We start from the raw sequence: 19,164 nt of genomic DNA on the forward strand, positions 1-19,164 counted from the left end.
CCCTTTGAATGTGAGTAAGCGATTAGGCTTGACATCTTGGGAGACAGAAACACTGAACTTTGTGACATTCTGGACAGTTGGGTGGAGCATGCTATAACCTGGGATACCTTTAGGGACAGTAATTTACACACCCACACTCTAAAATAGAACACTCCTGTTTCCTATGTACGTAGTTACGTTGCTAGTTATAAAAATGGAGCTAACTGAAAATCAAATACTCATGTTTCACTAACTTAAACTTTACTCAGGTTCAGGGATAGACTGGTGTCTCAAACCACCATCACTGACAAAGTTAAAATGAAATGGATCCAATACTGTCACACCAGTTACTACATCAGTCCTTCATTTTCTAAAACAAATGCTCCTTCAGGAAATAAAAATTTAATACAAATATATTTTTTAGAATGTTTTGTCAAAATATGTAGTTCTTTTAAAAATACAATGGAAAGTTTCTCTTTGTATTCTAATGTGTTCTTCCCACTTATCTGCATACATTTATTGACCTTACTTAGGAAAAAATTATATTTTCTAGAAGAAGGATCAGCTTTCTTTCTTGCTGTTATAAACTAAAATATAATTTTTACCCCTTTCAAAAAATCTTAGTAACTATCTCACCCCAGGAGAGCCACCGCACAGGAGAGCCACCTTGTTTGTCAAAGGATCATTTGCTTGGTGTCTATTTCTCCAATAAAACCTCCAGGGAGACAAAAGTTCAGAGTATACCTATGATGTCATTTACTGTGCATAGCGGCAGAGAAAATCTATACTTTAAATTCATGCAAAGTCTACGTAGCAGGTGCATGAAGGTACAACATTCATTGTGTGATCATGATACGTTCCTCCCAGAGATATAAAAAAATCCCAGTTGGTTTTTCTAGCCAACCAGAGGCAGCCTTGGCTTCCTGAAGAAGTCTATGATATGACTGAACACATTGATTCCTTTTATATTAATCACATTTTTTCAAAGCACAATAACTGCTCTGTGATCACTTTCTTCTTTACTTATTCACACATATTAGTAACTTAACAGATCATTAACATGAGTTGACTCATCAAGCTGTATATACATTTTACGAGGACAAGCTTTGATAACAGAGCATAACATATTCTGTTCCACCTTGTGAACAGAACAAAGGAAAAACAGAACAAAGAATCCTACTGATAAGAATAAAGGATCCTACTGAAGCTTCACTAGTGCAACTGATGTCAGTAGAACTTTTAAATTGCAAAAAGCTTTACTGATTTTTTTTTTGTATGAGATTTTGTTGCCTGAGCAGAATGTAAGTATTTGACCAGCGCTATGTTAAGAGTTATTTAAATAACACAAACTCAAATGTCCCTAAAATTCTACTATTGACCAAGTCTTAGTTGTTGGTGCCAAGGCCATGCCCAGCTACACTAATGGATAGTTTCTGGGAATTTTCTAACGTGTTTGTTGGCTGGAGATGTATAATAACATTGTGGTCATTGAGCTGTAAGTATCAAGTTTTGAAATACAAGTCCACAAGCAATGAACACAGCTCTAAGTTAATTTTAATTCTTTGATATGGTTCATGAAAGTATTCTGAGAGCTGAATTTTGGTGTGAAAGTACTATATAAGTAATATATAGCAGTTAACTCATTAATTATGTACAATTCATGAAATATCCCAAAACATGGTGGTAACCAATTTAGACTGTGACAGAACAACTCAACATAAGCAGTTCCGCACTGTGTAAAATTTAACAATGTGCTTAACTCATTGACTTACATTTTTATTCAGCAGGTTGTACGTAAGAAAACAGAGGTACAAAAAGATCATGTTGTTTAAAGGAATATAATTGGGATTCAAAAACAGTAAGCTTGACCTACATCACAACATCCTACTGCCTCTCAATGCACTAAGTTACATACTGTCAAGCTGCAAATTGGAACAATTTTTTCCCATAGAGTTATGGTTTAATTTTGTATATTTGAAGATTTGCTTTTTATACAATCTAGAATAACTCATATCCCAGAAGAAAAATTTAGTAACTACTTTCAGTACATTAAAACCTGTTCAAGGATAAACAGATACAATTATTGCCTTCAACAAATTAACAACTTAGCAGAGAAACAGACAAATAATCAAAAAACGAAAATACAGTAAGACTCAGGAGGCAGGATGGTTCTGAAGGCTTCTTCCATAACTAACAAATGATAAATCTAGACAAATATAGCTCACCAGCTTTTAAACACTTCCTCCCAATATCTATTACTTTATTGTCCTGTTGTCTTATTTCTGTGAGTGGGGAGCCCTCTATGTCTGGTATAGCTGTTCAGAACTCATATACAAAAGTTTCTCATTTCTCCAGTCTATACTGTGTCATCAGAGATGTTCTATGATTTAGTAACACAGCAATTCCTTCATCCTTAATGCTTTGCACTTCCTAAGATTAACTCTGAGAGCAGAAGCAGCTACTGAGTTTTAGTCATTTTAAAACCTTTTAGTCAAATCAGAAATACATTGGGATGTACAGTCACCCCTTGGTATCCATGGGAGATTGGTTCCAGGATACCGAAATCCCTGCAGATACCAAAATCCATGGATACGCAAGTCCCTTATGTAAAATGACTAGTGCAGTCGACTCTCCATATCCACAGATGCAGAAGGCTGACTGTCATTATAATTTGTCATTTTTCAATTTATTACAATAACATTTTTAAAATTCTTCACACTATATTATGTAATGACTTGCCTCATATTAACAGCTGTACCTTTACTTATCTCTTTTGCTTCTTATGATTCAGTTGTTTTCTAAATACTAACTTCATATTCTTATGGCTCTGAGGAGATAATTAATTAAAAAGGATAAAATTTTATCCATAAAAAAATCATAACGTTGCAGGATTTCTGTAAGGATGATTCTTGAAATAACATTTGTTTACTCTCGCATCTAATATGAAAATGGAATGTTTATTCAATATTTTCTGATTTTGTAAGGGAGGTTTGCTAACTTCTCACGGTCTCCCTTTCCCTTATCCCCACCAAGTAAACAAATGGAATGATTTAATGTATTTTTTCTGAAATTAGGATGAATTTTATGGCTACATCTGTACTTTTCAAATTAAATAAATAAAAACACATTTTCTCTTTCTCATCAACTCTGCATTTGTTGAATTTATTCACCCATATACTGCATCATAAACACTACAGAAAGATCAAATGTTTTTATTTTATAGTCCTTGACTCATATAAACAAAATATGCTTAAAAAGGAAAAATACAAGAAATTATGACAATAAAGTTTTCCTAGCAGTTCTTCAGGAAAAAATCATAAATATAACCATAAATAGTCCATAGATATCCCACTTATCATTGATTAGTTTCCCTGCAGAGTTCACCTGAGTATAGGACTTACTTAAACCCTAGTAAAACCTCTATTATAAGCAAATTTGGCCCTGAGAAGGAACTTTGAAAATAAAAATATTTTAGTTCTAGGTAAAAAGAGCATGCTCACCATTAATTTCTAATAAACTATCCCCAGGCTTCTTCCAAAAATACATAGCAATCGTCACTCCAACAGAATAGCTGTGAATTCCTTGTGCCAGAGCACTGAGGTACTAGGGTAAAAATGCACTGGTGTCAATAAATCTATATTGAACATTGAAATTTTAATACGTATGAAGGCTTAATTTTTTAGAATACCCTAGGTTCTAGAAAGAAAGTTGAGACAAATGAACTTTACAATCATAAATGTACTATATAATCTAAAGAATGAATTATGAACCACTATTAAGGCTTATTATATGTCTACAGTAATCAAGAAAGTCTGATTTTGGCAGAAGGATAAACACTTAGATACATGGGACAGAACAGAGAACCCAGAAAAAGACCCAAACAAATATCCTCAACTAATTTTTGACAAAGGATTAAAGCAATCCGATAGAGGATTTTTCACACAAAATTCTATACATGAATATTCACAGAGGCTTTATTATAATAGCCAAATACTGTAAATAACCCAAATGCCTTCCAATGATTGAACAGTTAAACAAACTGGTACATCTATACCATGTGATATTATTCAGCAATAAAAATAAATCAACTGCCAATATACACAGCAACCTATGGTGAACTTCAAGGGAATTTTGCTGATGAAAATAGTCAATCCCAAGAGTTTACATACTTGAAATGACAAAATTTTAGAAATGGGGAACAGATTAGTAATCGCCATGTGTTAGGGCAGGGTAAGGGAAGAGAAGTGAGTGTAGCTATAAAAGGGCAACACAAGGGGTTTTTGTGGTAGAGAAACTGTTTGGTATCTTGACTGTCACAGTGAATACATAAACCTCTACTAGTAATAAAATTGCATAGAACTAAATACACCACACACACCAACAAATGCCCCTATATATACAAATACACAGACAAACAAATGAATACAACTGGAGAAATCTGAATAAGATAGCTGATTATATCAATGTCAATATCCCAATCGCTGTAGTGCAATTACTATAGTTTTACAAGTTATTACTGTTGGAAACTGGGTGAATCTCTGTATTATTTCTTACAACTGCATGGGAATCTATAATTATCTCTAAATAAAGTGGTTAATTTTAAAAGAAATTACCTGTGACTGTGTAGTCCTATTTCTGGGATATATCCACAAAAGTATACAAAAAAGGATAGAATAAAATTTATTTGGCATTGTTCAAATGGCAAGAGATTTTAAAAATAACCTAAAAACTCATCAAAGGAGTAATGGTGCATTTATACATCTCACATAATGTAGTTATTAACAACAAGTTAAAAGAATGGAGTATCTCTAATGAAGGGATACAGAAAGATCTGCAAGACAGGTTAAAGAACAAACGTCCTGTATAGAGCGAGCCATTATTTATTTGGGGGAAACAGATGGCATGGAAGAAAACTGACTGACTTGGAAACTGGGGAGAAGAGAATTCTTCATTTTTTAACTGTGTAATTGTGGCAACCATGGACATGTGCTGCTCAGATCTGCTGGTACAGGAAGCACCAGATAGCCACCCTCTGGGTATACAACTACAATCATTAAGAGATCATGCTTTCCCCGGATTACTCAGAACCAAGAACTGAGCACCACAGTGGTTCTAGTGCCATCTCCTCTAACAGGTAATTATTTAGTACTTCTTAAACAATTTTGGTTGGAGGAGTTCTTATCAGCCTGGCTAAATTTTTCTCAAAATTACTCTGAAATCAGAATCTTCCTACCAAATCATCCTTCTCCTATCAGCCTTTCAGAATGGACTGAAGGCTCTCCCTCTTACTACTGCTCTCTTCTCCTTTATTCTTCATAGCTCTTTTGTCTCATTAACCTTTCTCTCTCTCTCTCTCTCTGCCGTGGCCTCTCCCGTAGTTGCTGCTACTTGGACTTCTAAAGCCTCCCTGGTCCCTGGGCTTCTGGGGGCTGGGCTTTCAAATTATTCTTTAAGTCTATGAGCTACACTCATATCTTTCCAAGAACTTTATTTTTTACTGACAAAATATACAAGTATGGAGATTAAAGTTTCATAAATACTAACATAATACTTTTCTAGGAAATATAAGATATTATTGATAATGTTTTAACCTGCTATCTCATTCATTATGTCTGTGTACATATTTGTGACCACTGAATGTTCTCACGACAAAGCCTATGGAGTATAACCTGTGGGGAACCCTGGATTCAATCTAAATAAAATACCCTTCCTCCTGTTTATTGTCTAAACGAAGATTTTGCTAAATTTGTCCTTATTTCCTCTGTTTTAGAAAGCCAAACACACATAAAGTGAGTTTTATTTTTAAAAAAGGATTCCACACTTCAAGCTTCTCTACCTCTGTCCATATTATGTCCATAGTCAATAGGGCATATACCAATATTCTGGAGGAACACTTGGCTTAATCAATGTTTCTCATAAGTTTGACACTGACTACAATTCTCCTATTAGAGATTTATTCCTCTGTTTTAACTAATTTTTTTAATTAATATAAAAAATTGACTACTATTTGCAATATTCAAGGTGCTTTGCCTACATTGGTTGCAATACTTGTAACATTGGAAGTGAGATACTCAGTCTTAAGTAGTCAGAGACTGTGGCTACATCACATGTACATCAATCACAAGTACATCAATGTAAATAATGTATTCATTGATTTCAGCAATTTAGAGTTGATCTTCATATGTTTTTCATTGTGTACTTCTTAAAGTAAAATAATGTTGAGCATGAACCCCTGATACATATTTATTTACTTTAATATATAATATATATTATGATATATAATAATATATTATATATAATTATATACTTGGATTATATCTGTTTGCATATTAAATATTAGTAATGTCTAGCTTTCTTATTTTTAGTTAATAGAAGTTTAAAATTTTTCTTCCTGCACCCCTGTATACCTTCTGAGTAACACAAACTCCTATGTCAGGGCCACAGATACGAATTCTGGACACCAGGGCATTCAGAAGAGTTAGTTAGCTTTTTAGGATTCAATGAGTGTACAGCATGATTATAACCGCCCCCTTTCCTTTTCTAGGGCACTGCTGCCAACATCAAATAGAATCACCAGGTTGTCCCAACTCTGCAATGTTATTCCAGTTAGTGATTGTTCCAAACCCCAAAATGCAATGGAAACTGCACCAGCCTGAGAATCAAGGGTCTTGGACTAGACTTATGACTGATAGCTGAGAAGCCTTCAGCGAGGTCCTTATAACTCTGGGCTCAGGTTTATGATTTTATAACTGACAAAAAAAATTATCAATCCTTATGTACCTAAGGAAATACAAAATATAGCACCCTGCAACGTGTCTGTGGACAAAAGAGCACAAACTATTTAGAGAGAGGCTTAGCACTTGTATTATTTGGTCATTGTTAAGACAGTCAAATAAGTATAATCAGTCCTGGTGCCACCTCCTGGCTTCCCTCTTTCTAAACTACAATGCTTGGTAAATAACTGGTAATAAGTGATCCCTCCAGAGTAGTTTTTTAGAAAGAAAACTGATGGTTTGTACATATAATAATTATCCCTAAACATTATTAAACACCTATTTATCAAATTAAACATTAAAGACTTATCTCCCATAATTTAGGACTTGATTAGATTTTAAAAATCCGGGTTAACAGCCTCAGTGTTTTCAAGCATACGGATTCATCCAAAATTAAGTTTCTTTACATTAAAAACTATTATGCAAACATATGCAAAAATATTTATTGTCCAGTATATTCTACCAACTTGATTTAACAGTGCTTTAAAAGGCTCGCTATTCTTCATATGTCGTTATGACAAACTAAGCTAATTAAAATGTATTTGCTTGTATCATCATATAACAATATTATAAAAACAACCACTCATATTGCATTCTGAATTTTTCAAAGTGCTTTCACATAAATTATCTCAATTGTAGTGAGCTACATAGAATTAAATAGCTAGTGAATAGTAGAGAACAAACCAGAAACCAGGTTTTTAGACTTAACTGTTAAAAACTCAACAGTGTCCTAAACTGAGCCAATTTCGATCTTGAAACTGTAGACCATCTTTTATAACTGTTGGGGACTGAGGGACATTTATCTCATTATTTAATTAATTTGCTTGAAATAAGTGTGGCCAAAAGTAACTGGAAATAAAAGTGAGAGTTTTTTTTCATAGAGGTTCACATTTCCTATTTTGATGGGAGTATTTTTTTCATGCTAAAATCTTGTTGTGGGAACATCAATCTTTTGCTTTATAGATATTTTTTTCATCTAGAAAATTCTTTTCATCTCTACTCTTTTCATCTCCTTTTGCACTTCACCTTTTCAGATCTCAGGTGAAAATATATACTATCACTCTACTTTGTTTTTATCCCCTGAGAAAACATTTCTATTTTTTCAGTGACACTTCAGCACTGCTGAAAATAATTTATACTATAGTCTAGGCTGCATTATTTTAACATGGGGAGACCCTGTGTATGGATGTGATAAAGCAGGAAACAATCTTATTACGTTTCCCACAAAAGAGTGGAATATTTATCTCTACAGAGAGAAGTTTAAGCATAAGATCCTCAGATTTAGAATTTACATACTATAGGATGAATCATAAACTTAGTCATTTCATATTTATGTCTCTATGAGCTTTATCATCATAGTGTTAGAATATTCCTCAAAAATTTCAATAAGTCAACAATGTTGACTAATACTCTTGCCTAATGTACCAGATTGACGAAGAAGTAATTTATACACTTTTTTACATCCACTAGACCTCGGATCAACGTCAATAGGAGAGTGGCTAGGACAAGAAAATAATTCTCTTATTATAACTCTTGACCTAGTAAATATGAGAAAACTTCAGATAATCTGTATCATTTTTCTTCAGAGTAAATTTCAACCTAATGTATCTCATAGAATTTAAACAAACTCATAAAACCAGGGAATGGTCACCATCATTGTTTTATATAACTGGTATCAAATTTCCTAATTATAAAATACTATATGTTTACAGCTGAAATATGCAGAAAACACTAAGTAAAGCTCAAATAAGAAAAGTCAACTGTACAATTGTCACTCCAAGAAAACATAGGCCCCTGCAGTAACTCTACCAACCAATTCCAGTGAACATTGTCGATTAAAAGGTAGATTCTCTGCTTTCTTAGGAAATTCCTTCTGATTCACCCCTTAACCCTCTCATTTAAAGTTCCCCTAAAAGTCAAGATTTTCTATATTTGTTTCTCTTGAGCACCTATTGCTTCCTTAGAGTTCTTGACATGTATTTAACATCCTTCACTAGCTCTCAATGCTGAGGTAGGCTTGCCTTCTTGTTTACTTCTTAATCATTTCAACCAGGTTAGGAAGAAATAGCCAAAACTATGCTCATGTCACAATCTTCTCTAGAAATCTGTAAAGATGCTATATTTTAAAAAATGAAATTTATAATTTTAGCATTTTAAAGAAAATTATTTATGAACTAAAGAGAAAAACTGCTAATAAAAGGACTAATAAACTTAATACTTTATCACACAAATAAATTTATTAAAAAATTAATAAATAGATCATGCCAAATAAGTAAAATAAATATGCTAAACACAGGTGATACGGATAGTTAAAAGTCAATGAAGAACCATAAAAATAGAGAAAAGGGGTTAGGATAGATCATTTAATATATATTAATAGGCTATGTATACTCAAGGGTGGTAATGCAACCTGAAAAATCCAGTCTTTATAACAGAAAGATAAAAAAACAGCAGGACATATGTAAATATTTTTTCATTTAACGCAAAAATTATCAACAAGAGCAAAGAAAAGCATTACAATCACCTATTAAAAACTTGATGAACATGTTCTCCAAAAACCTATCTATCAAATATTATGAATTATTCCTCAGTAAAAAGTCACAACGCTCTCTTTAGTCATGTTTCATGCAATGTTATACCCCACAACGTCTATTTTACAAGAAAATTAAAATGGATGTGTACAGTCAGTAGACATCTGCACATATAGGAAAAATGAGCCATAGAGGCTTGAAGAATATTTTAGCAAGGAAGTGGTAATGAAGACCAAAAGGTGGAAAAAAAGTAATATATCAACAGCAGCATTTTGGTGTGGCAGTTTGAGTCTACAGAAAGTCCACTGGACTAGTAGTCAGGAAACGTAGATTCTAATTTTGGCTGAGGCACTGAATATCTGTGACTTGGCACAAGTAAGATGATTATAACCTTAAATTTCTCAATCAGCAAATTAAGGAGATTGGACACATCTTCTAAGAGACTATTCTTTTAGCCCTAAACTGTGGTCACGGAAACACTGAAACCTAAAATAACAGGATAGATAATAAAGATAATTCTATAGGAATTCTATGTGTACCTAAAATTGAGGAGTCCTATTGCGTTATAATCTTCAAATTAAAGTGACAACAGCATATTTATTTGTGGAAGACATTAAAAGGTTTTTCTTTTTTTAATTCTATGAATGGAAGTTTCTATAGCTGAATTGATATTTTCCACATGTTTTAGATGGCAATTCTATTTCTACGCATGTAAAAAACAACTTGTCTTTTATTTTATTACACAACAAGTATATATTAACCTAAACTTCATCCTTTTTTTTTACCACAGCCTTCATATAGACAGATGAAAGCTATATTCCCCATAAGGATTAAAATTAAAACTGTTTTTATGATGTAAAATATATGTTTCCCTTCCTTAATATCCTACTGTCCTACTGAGTAGACACTCGCTAGATAAAAAGCACCTCCCTACCCCTCCACCATCAAAACCATAAACACACCACACACATCATTTAGGTACTAAGGAGCTTGCTACTGACCTTTGTAGAGACTCCACGGTTTAAAATAATTTCTAAAAATTGTTATTTTATAAAGTACTATTTTTCACCAGCAGAATCACCAAATCATTGGCACCTGGGACATTATCTTGGAATTTCTATTATAATAAGGAAGCAGAAAACCCACCCCAAAAGTCTTCCCCTATATGTTCTGGAAGCCATACCTAGAGAGGCAAGTCTGAAAGACCTTGTCATAGCATCAGATAACTATGAAATCTCACCCTTTAAATCAGTAAGAACATAAATTCTAAACCCACTTAGCTATTTTTAGTTCTTATTCTTATATCCTTGGAAATAATTTTTAAGATATATTCAACATCATGACCGGGTACTACCTCAATTTCTAGTTAATTTTAAAATAATCACTTAAAATTTAGAGTATGATTATGCTTGTATGGCAATTTCAAAATATCACGTATTATGGAATTCAATAGGAAGTACACAGAATCCTACAGACTGCAAGGCATCAAAGGTATAATTTGGAAGAAATTTGACATTACTCAAATGCTGCTCCGTATCACTATATGATTCTTTATGGAAGTTAATTTATGTGTCACATTGTTCTGCTATTCGAAAGAAGAAATAGTCAAACTTTTCTTACATATATGTTCTCAAAATTTTGTCACAGGCATTTAGGATGTTAAACTATTTATAATAGTGTAGGTAAGTACAAAAATCAATCAAATATCTTGTTCCACAGTGTCTGTGTGAGGGACTTGGATCATGTGAGATGAGATATTATCTGGTATAGAAAGGTAGGTAATGAGTAAACTAATAGTGGCAGAGATTCTTTGAAGGACGTTAAGCCTGAAAATAATTTCATTTGCAGCAAAATGTCACAAAGAAAGTCAAATATTCTAGTATGGTGAAAGAGGGAAGGCCGAATGATGAAAAAATATAAAAGCTACTAGAAATTTTAAAAGAAATCTGTTGTCATTAAAGAAACGCTAATTATTGAAGTATTAACTAGGCATATATGGGGCTTAGGAGTGATGGAAATATAAGTTCTGGCTCTGGGATAGTAGCAGAGTTCAGTTTAGTTTTCCTTACAATGCCCAAACATTTATGAATATTGATTGCAATAAATCTAATGTCAGAGAAAGTTTTAGAATACATGTATACTCTTCAATATTTGACATATATAACATATACTTTTCTTTAATAATCTTTAATAGTATTTTGTTAAGATGGTGTACTGTATTGAACAGTCCCTCCACCCCCGCCAAAATTCATGTCTATTTGGAACCTCAGAATGTGCCCTTATATGGACATAAGATGTGTGCAGATGAAATTAGTTAAGATGAGGTCCTCCTGGATTCAATCCAATAACTGCTGTCCATATAAGAAGGTATGAAAACATGAAGTCACATAAAGCAGAGAGCACCATATGAGGATGGAGACAGAGACTGAAGTAATGCCTGTACAAGCCAAGGAATGCCAAGGATTGCTGGAAGTCACCAGAAAGTAGGAGAAATGTATGGAAGAGATTCTCCCTCAGAATCTCCAAAAGGAACCAACCCTGGCAATACCTCGATTTTGGATTTCTACCTTCCTTAACTATGAGAGAAAAAAATTCTGATGCTTTAAACTATCCAGTTTATGGTACTTTGTTACAGCAGTCCTAGGAAACTAACACAGAGCTCTGGCTTCATGTTGAAACAGGATACCGTCTACGCTATATTGCATAAATGCTCAGGAGCGTTGGGCCACACGGACATTAAACCAGTGATTTTTCTTTTTTTTTTTTTTTTTTTGCGGTACGCGGGCCTCTCCCATTGCGGAGCACAGGCTCCAGACGCGCAGGCTCAGCGGCCATGGCTCACGGGCCCAGCCGCTCCGTGGCATGTGGGATCTTCCCGGACGGGGGCACGAACCCGTGTCCCCTGCATGGGCAGGCGGACTCTCAACCACTGCGCCACCAGGGAAGCCCTGATTTTTCTAATTAACAGCTAAGGAACTAGCTTATAAGAACGTTACAATGCTGTACTATAGCAATCTAACAAAATGCATGCGTTAAAATATAAGTAATATTTTCGGAATGATGATGTCTAATGGTTGCATTAGAAATTTTTGACATAGTTTTCTAAGCCCAGATGAATATATATCACAATCTCTCCATCTTTTGTCATATGAATTTTCCCAAGTAATCACTAATACTGCATATTGCAGGACTTATAATTCCCAGCACTCCTAGACATAGCTAAAATAGAAAATTATCAATATGAATTTTTAATACACAGAAAGTACTCTGCATCTGACAATTCAGAAACTATTTGAGTAGACCAAATATGTGAATCCCTTTGGGAACCAGCAAATAAAGACTTCAGCACCCACATGTTTCTTCTTTAGTATTCAGCTTCCCCAGGCCTAAAATATATGTGCTGACCTCCATCACCTCACTGCCCAAGATGGATGCATTTTTGCTGGAGTTAGCGGCTCAGTCCTCCCCCGGGGCCAATCCCTTATATGATTCTTAAGTCAACTACTGAAACCTGGGAGATAAAATCAGTAGCTTATTTTCTATCTTTTTGCACTGTCTGGAAAACAAATGGCAATTTGGTCTATGTTGATTTCCTATCTGGTTCCCCCGGCAGAGCCCCATGGTTCCTAATCTCAAGATCTGAACAATTCTTCAATGAAAAAGACAGTTAACTTTTTTTTTTCTTTGTGATCACAAACTCCTTCCACAAAAAAAAAAAAGTTCAAATGTCTAATTTCTACTTTCCTTATGTCTTTTTCATAGCACTTCAATAACACTTGAGCCCTGCCTCTCAAGTACTGTTATACTCAGAGATTTTCATTATAGTATATTTCTATACTAAATGCCTATGGTACGTCAGTAGGTGTGTGTATGTATACCTGTGTGTGTGTGTGTGTGTGTGTGTGTGTGTATAAAATATTATATGTAGATAATGTTTTTAAGCCAGATAATACTAAAATATTTTAAATATAAAACAAAACTAAAATGAACAATATCTGGAGGAATTTAAAGTAACTTGAAAACCACCTGACCCTTCCCTATCCTCACCTCTCCCTAGACTGTTATAAAACTAGATACTATAGTATGCTTTACTAAGGAGACATTTATTATTTTGCTTATGCAAAGTTGTACCTCCATATTTTTAAAAATAAAAGGACTTACAGAATACTATAACAAATAGTTCTTCAATGCAGACATCAACTGTGATAAGTATGGGTTATAGCTTAATAGCTACTGGGGTGGGAAAAGGCACTGTCATTTATGAAAATAATTGTGGAGAGTAAATGAAAGGACGCTTGGGAAAGGGGGAAAAGTAGGAAGAAATGGAAGAGACTGAAGAAAAGAAAATGGGTGGGACTTCCCTGGCAGTCCAGTGATTAAGACTTCGCCTTCCAAAGAAGGGGGTGCGGGTTCGATCCCTGGTCAGGGAGTTAATATCCCACATGCCTCAGGGCCAAAAAACCAAAACATAAAAAACAGAAGCAATATTGTAACAAATTCAATAAAGACTTTAAAAATGGTCTACAGGAAAAAAAATCTTAAAAAAAAAAAGGGGAAGGGAGAACAGTATAAGGAAAGGGAGAGAAGGATAAAGAAAAGAAGGTAGGAGGAAAGAGGGAAGAAATGAGAATTAAAGAGAAGGAAGAAAGTAGTATAACCACTCAAATAGTAAGTATTTGTCTCTATTAAAAAAAAAAAGAGGCAGATAGAAAAAGGAGCTATCATACTCAAGATTAGCCAGTTAGGATCTCCATTATGTATTACTTGAGACAGACACTAGAAGACAAGGTAATTGCAGTTCATAGTTGAAGCTACACAATAAATAAATATCAGATTCTCTATGCAACATGGAATTGACCTTTCATGGTAACAGAATGAAACCAAAGAATATTAAAACCAGTGATTTTCAAAATGTGGTCCTCAGGATCTGCAACAGCATCACCAGGGAACTTGTTAGAAAAACAAATTCTTAGGTCCCACAGGACAACAACTGAATCAAAAACTGTGGGAGCTGGGTCCAGGAATCCACATTTTACCAAGACCTCTAGGTGATTCAGATACATGCTAATGTTTAGAAACCTCTGATTTAAACCACACCTTTTCAGGCAGAGCACTCTGCATGCTTTGTTCAGACGATAGCATGATCATGTTTCCTGAGACGGCACAGTATACAAATCAACTGATATCATTTTAAATGAATGCTAATGAATCAACAATTCTAAGATTAAAAACCTGAAGCTGTAGACATATTCTTCTTTTCCCCTTGCATTTTTCAATAATGCATGAACTCATTTGCTGCTGTATTTTCTAATTCTTCTCTGCCCAACCTCCTAAATTCTATCAAGGTCCTAGGGTCAGGGCCCCTAAGGCTGAACCTTCTGGGGACTGGAGTTCTAGTAGGGAAGCATCTTGAGATCTTATCTCTGAATTTCCATATGGTTCATACTCTGAGGATTCAGGACTATAATCCCCCTAGGATACAGGACAGAAATTTTCTACCATGAGGCAAAATCAAGCCCTTTTATCTCAGGACTGCTAGGCAGCTAAAAACCTAGATGACTGTCAACCTGAGTTTCCCAACACGAGACTTACAAGAAACTTTTAAGCTATTACAGAAAAATTATTGCTGATGTCCCTTTTGACCACAGTTATGAACCAGTATTATGCTAGATCTGAATCACACTTTTTCCTTAGAACTGATGGTTACATTTTAAGTAATCTCAGTCAGTTGTTAAAACACAGCTATTTATTAAAAATTATATTAAACGCAGTATTAAAAACAAAAGTAATATATACTGAAAGATTATTACTTCACAATTACTTTACTCAGTTTTACTGCTATCTGTAATATAAGGCCATCTACATCAATTGTATCCATGTATGATAACACTATGTAATGGTGTGTTACTGCACATTTCCTCCCAATTCCCATTCAGTGACATCATGTTCAAGTTCACCTCAGTCGTGGAGGAGTATTAATACCATGAAAATTGACAAACACAACAAGTCATTGTGCTTTTTCCTCTCTCTGGAGCGTCAGTTGTTAAATACCTACCTGCATACCACTGGCTATAACTGAAGATTTCTAGAAGTCCTATTAAAAATTGCTTTTGAAGAATAGACAGTAGACACTGTGGAAAATTACTATAAAGTTGAGAAAAATGTCGTCTAGTTCATAAAAGCCAAAGTTACTCAATTAAAGTTATTTAACTGATTATGAAATTTAAAAATTGGCATTTAAAAAATTTAACCAAAATTTAGTGTGCAAAAGAAAGGGTGAATGGCTAATATGCATTTTTTTAAAACTCTAGGATTTTTTTTCTTGTGTTTAATAGAACGCCAAATAGAACTATATCATTCTCTTCACATATTTTCAGCCATTTGTTTTTCCCTATTATTATGACACTTTCATTCACTTTAAGATTTACTTCTGCACCATCTTTTCTGAAGATATAAAATGTCCTTTCAGTATCAACCTTTACTAGTGACTGTGAAATAATTGGTTTCGTTTTGTCAACCTTTTAAATAGGAAAAATAAAAGGAGAGGGCACAGTGAAATTATTGAGGCAATTGAACCTGCATGTTTCATACTTCAAATTAGTATTGTTAGGTGACTCTGTGAAGATAAAATCTCCAGCCTTGAGAAATTTGTATTGTGAAATGGTTTCCTTATCAGTGAGGTTAATGAAGATGTCAGCAAATGGGATGAGGCTTTGCCAAATGGAATTACTTTCACCTTCAATCCAACTTGGAAAAGGTGTTAATCAGTATATTAATTTTAACAGCAGCTGAGAAGGAGGTTTTGGATGTGGCCATTTCTGTTCCTCATTAGAAAGCTGTGAAAAGATAATTATTCTCAAAATCTATATTATCTATACAGTGAAAAAACTCTCTTTTGCTAAAGTAGAAACCTCTGTAAAGCAAAGACAAAGATGGATCAATGGGTCAGAAAGAGTTTTGAAAGAAGAATTTAGATAGGAACATTTCTAAAACATAAAGTTTTCTGGAGTATTCAAGACATGACCAAGAAAACTATGTATCAAGTAAACATGATCATAGACATAGAGACATCACATCATAGAAAAATAATTACTTAATTGAACAGGATCAACACCACAATGGAAAATTATATGTTTGTTTGAAAATATCAAGGTGTAAAATAGAAGCAAAGTTTACCACTATAAAGTTTACTACCTGGGACAGTCTGGATATAAAAAGTGAATGGCGACTCCTACATCACACTATAAGTAAAAATGAATTCTAATAGGACTAAAGATCTAAATGTTAAAGGTAAAATGATAAAGCTTCTATAAAATAACATAGCAAGACATCTTCCTGGCACATGGTAGTCAAAGATTTTTTAATAAGACATAATTATCCAACATAAAGGAAATAATTAATATTTGGATTTCATCAAAATTAAAAACCTCTGTTCAAAAACAAAGTCAACATAAGAAAGTGAAAAGATAAGACACAGATTTGAGAAGATTTAGGAAATGCATATAAAACATAAAGAACTATTACCAAAATATGTAAAGGGTTCCTATAAATCAATAATAAAAGACAGAAATCTTAATTTTTTAAAAATGGGCAAAAGACTTAAATATTTCCCAAAGAAGGTTTTCTGATCTCCAATAAGCTTGTGAAAAGGCACTCAACATGATTTGTTATTAGGAAATGTACATTTAAAACCACAATGAAATACTATTACATAACAACCAGAATAAAAATTAAAAGATTGGCAATAGCAATAGGTGAGGATGTGGAGTAACTACAATTCTTGTCTACTGCTTTTTATGTACTTTTTCCAGATGCTTCTGATGAGAGTGCAAATTGGTACAACTATTTTGGAAAACTGGCAGTATTTACTAAAGTTGAACATAAAAGTACCCTACAATCCTGCAATTCTACTCATAAGTAGTTGCTAACAGAAATGTGTACAAATATCCCAAAAATGCATCTATAGGTGCCTTTGGCAACATTAGTCATAATAGCCTTCAACTGAAAATAACTCAGATGCCTATAAACATTAAAACAGATAAACAAATTGGTGGTATATCCATGCAATCAAATACCATAAAGCAAAATAAGATAATGTACTACTGATAAATACAACAGCATGAATATTTCACAAGAGTGAGACACAAAAGAGTCGGTACTTGCTATTTAATTTCACATGTATCAAGTCAAGGAGAGGAATAACTAATCTATAATAACAGAAGTCAGAATATTGCTTATTTCTGGAGTGTAAGCTTGAAGCAGTGACTGAGCGATAGGTTGAGGGGATGCTGTTAATTTCTCTGGTTTGATCGGAGCTGCTTAAATGGGTGTGTCTGCTTCATCAAATTTCAATAAAGTATACACAAGATTTGAGCACTTTATTTATGTTGTATTTAAACATGAAATTGCCAGTTAAATAGAAAAAAAAGAAGTTAAGAAATTGCAGCTAGGTTATAGGATGACTATCATGGAGAAATCTGAAGAAAAAGTTAAGAAAAAATATATAAGAAGATTGATATCTTCCATCTGGAAAATTAATGATGCAAGAGTGAATGCAAAGTGATCATTTGAGACAGTTTATAGTGTTTTAGTGTTCTATGCTTCGAAATAGAAACTGCAATATTTATTTCCTTCTTCTAGAGACTAAATCTAGAAGTAACATAAATTACTTACATGAGCAATAAGGAGAAATTTTTATCATCTCAGATACCAAGAAAACTTGAGATAGAGATTTCCCAATGTTAACTTATTAGTTGAACAACATAATCAATAACTCGGTTTTATTTCATTTTTTCCACATCTTCATGTTGGTTTATGGCTAGAAGAATGAAACCAGAAGAAATGAAGATAAGATTCACACTGTGGTGCTAGAGACAGATCTAATATCTTTGAGGGTCACGTCTGTTAGGAAGGGAATGTACAAGATCTTCTTTTAACAAGGGGAATGCTTGCAATGAAAATATTGGTACATACACCACACTTGAATATCCTGTAAAACTCCCCTACTAACAGGGCTTGGGCCTTTTGGGCCACCAACTTATGCTTTGTATAAATTTGTTTCCCTTTTTAGTAAAACACATTTCTTCCTTGGGAATTTCATCTCTCTGCTAGGGATTAATCCTTGCTAATAAATTCAACCAGACATTTAAAATTAGCAGGTGCTAGGAGCAAATTTACATTTAACTCTCATAAAAATTCTATGAGGTAAGGTAGGTAAAACTGAAGTGAAGCTCAGAGGGGCTAAGTGTCTTTCCCAAGGTCTCACAGCTAAATATGGATAACTCAAAAATTTAAACTCTGCCCTGTCAAAGATAAAATCCTAAATCAGGGGCCAGCAAATTTATCTGAAAAGTGATAATTAATTTCGTGGGCCACACAGTCTCTGTTGAAACCATTCAGCTCTGTATCATAGCATGAAAACAACAATATACAATACATAATCTAATGAGTATAGTTGTGTCCAATAAAACTTTATTTACAAAAAAAATGATGTGAGGTTTTACCTGACCTATTTATGAGGAAACAAGAAGACAAATTCAGGTTGCAAAATATTCTACAGAATAATTGACTTGAACTCTTCCAAGAAAAGGTGTATTGGGCACAAAGAATGTTCCAAATTAAAGGAAACTAAACAGACATGATAACTGAAAGCAATGTGTAATCCTTGATTAAATTCTTGATGAATGAATTTTTAAAATTACTTATAAAGTACAATTTATGGACTATTGGAAGATATCTGAATATGGACTGTATAAGATATAATAGTACTATATTGGTGTTAAAGTTCTTGGGTAGAATGGTGTTATAACTGTAGAAAAATGTTATTTTTCCTTGGAGATACAGACTGAAGTATTGAGGGGTGGGGGAGAAAAGAAATGGAA

Source organism: Delphinapterus leucas, chromosome 6 (genome assembly GCF_059928025.1).
Source record: "Delphinapterus leucas isolate spDelLeu-1000000601 "Yukka" chromosome 6, BTC_Dleu_Yukka2, whole genome shotgun sequence".
Taxonomy (NCBI): domain Eukaryota; kingdom Metazoa; phylum Chordata; class Mammalia; order Artiodactyla; family Monodontidae; genus Delphinapterus; species Delphinapterus leucas.